Genomic DNA, 2605 nt, shown 5'->3' with positions numbered 1-2605 from the left:
TTTTAGTAGTTGAAGAGAAACTATTGGAGGTGTCACTCTGATGTCGATCTGTTTAGCTTCATGAGCACTGGCAATTTCAAACACGTGGATTTTTACCCTTTAAAAATCGCCTCCCTCTAGCCCCTCCTATTTGGAGTTTAAGTTGCCATAAAAGCAGGAAGCCACCGGGGAAAAGTGTAACGAAATCCCAGCAGCTCAAGTGTGATCATTTTAATAGCAAAATTTTGACCGCCGGAGACGACCAAACATTGACGGTATTCTACCAAATCATCAATATTTACACTGAAGAGCCAAAAGTCTGGTACATCTGCCTAATATCGTGTAGGGCCCCCGCGAGCACGCAGAAGTGCCGCAACTCGATGTGGCATGGACTCGACTAATTAGTGCTGGAGGGAATTGACACCATGCGTCCTGCAGGGCTGCCCATAAATCCGTAAGTGTACGAGGGGCTGGAGATCTCTTCTGAACAGCACTTTCCTAGACATGCCAGATATGCTCGATAAAGTTCATGTCTGGGGAGTTTGGTGGCCAGGAGAAGTGTTTAAACTCAGAATATTGTGTTCCTGGAGTCAGTCTGGAGCAATTCTGGATCTGTGGGGTGTCGCATTGTCCTGCTGGAATTGCCCAAGTCCATCGGAATGCACATGAATGGATGCAGGGGATCAGATAGGATATTTCATACGTGTCACCTGTCAGAGTCGCATCTAGACGTATCAGGGATCCCATATCACTCCATCTGCACACACCACACACGTTACAGATTCTCCACCAGCTTGAACAGTCCCCTGCTGACATGCAGGGTCCATGGATTCGTGAGGTTGCCTCCATACCCGTACACATCCATCTGCTCAATAAATTTGAAACGAGATTCGTCTGACCAGGCAGTATGTTTTCAGTCATCAACAATCCAATGTCATTGTTGACGGGCACAGGCGAGGCATAAAATTTTGTGTTGCGTAGTCATCAAGGGTACACGAGTGGGCGTTCAGCTCCGAAAGCCCATATCGATGATGTTTTGTAGAATGGTTCGCACGCTGATACTTGGTGATGGCCCAACATTGAAATCTGCAGCAATTTGCAGAAGGGTTGCACTTCTGTCACGTTGAACGATTCTCCTCAGCCGTCGTTGGTCCCATTTTTGCAGGATCTTTTTCTGGCCGCAGCGATGTTGGAGATTCGATCTTTACAGGATTCCTGATATTCACGGTATACTTGTGAAATGGTGGTACGGAAAATCCCCACTTCATCGCTGCCTCAGAGACGCAGTGTCCCATCACTCATGCGCTGACTATAACACTGCGTTCAAACTCAGCTAAATCTTGATAACTTGCCATTGTAGCAGCAGTATGCGATCTAACAACTGTGTCAGACACTTGTCTTACATAGGTGTTGCCAAATGCAGCGCCGTATTATGCCCGTTAACGTATCTCTGTATTTGAGTACGCGTGCCTAAACCTGTTTCTTTGGTGCTTCAGTGTGTAACAGCCTTTTGTCAAACAACTCCTTAGTTAGCTAGTGGGCCACACGGGTTAGCCAAGTGGTCTGAGTCGCCTGATCACGGTTCGAGCAACTTCCCCCATCAGTGGTTCGAGTCCTCTCTTGGGCATGGGTGTGTGTGTTGTCCTTAGCGTAAGTTAGTTTAAGTTAGATTAAGTAGTGTGTAAGCCTAGGGACTGATTGACCTTCGCAGTTTGGTCCCATAGGAACGTACCACAAATTAGCGAGTGGGTTGTGATTGTTGTCCACAGGCAAGTACGTATAGGCCATGCAACATACTACAACAAATGTGTAGTGGCTATTGTTGGTGGTTCTTGATACCAAGATCTTCAGCTTGGTTGCCGGCGAAAGCCTCGGGCCTTTTTTTAATACAAACTTTACGCTGGGGGACACATATCCTCGTAGGGTCAAATGAAAATCCGCTATTTGAAAGCAGCAACAGTGACATGTAAGATGCAGAAGTGGCATCAGATCGAGAGGCTCACCTCGCTGTAAGATGAATAACACATATACCAGCAAATGCTAGGCGGTACCTTACATTGAGATCAGAGCTAAGCAGTAAAACAATATCCAGGGCGCTCTCTTGCTGTCTGCCCCTGAGTACTTTAGGTGTGAGCCCTGAGAGTACCAATGTGGAAAAGTACTACTTCCAGTTATGTGATCTTTTGGACACTGATTAGACGGCGAAATCTGTATCAGCTATAGACTGACATCCTCACAGGAGTGACTTGAACGTGATTTAATGAGGTGTTCGGGAACATAGACTTTGGGCAGATCAGTGGCACTAAACGGTGTTGGCAGTTCTCTGTGAAGAGGCAACCCCAGTTCCCGGAAACCATTGTCCAAGAAACAAAAATATGAATACATTCTCAGAGCTGACCGAGGTTTGTGGGAAGGTGACTTCAGTTATCAGGTGATTTCTGGAACTCGAAATGCGCTCCCAAACGTTTCCAATTGGGAAATCTTCTGAGAAGCTACAATCTCGATCCGATTTAGCTGATAGTGAAGTTGTACAACAGCCCACCCTCCACTATTGGGCAGGGAATGAAAGATGGGAAAAAAAGCCAGCGCATCGCTTATACCAGTGGTAATGGAGCCTGGAAGGAAG

The sequence above is a fragment of the Schistocerca piceifrons genome, chromosome 3 (assembly GCF_021461385.2).
Source record: "Schistocerca piceifrons isolate TAMUIC-IGC-003096 chromosome 3, iqSchPice1.1, whole genome shotgun sequence".
Classification (NCBI taxonomy): domain Eukaryota; kingdom Metazoa; phylum Arthropoda; class Insecta; order Orthoptera; family Acrididae; genus Schistocerca; species Schistocerca piceifrons.
Note: the sequence above shows the minus strand (reverse complement) of the source record.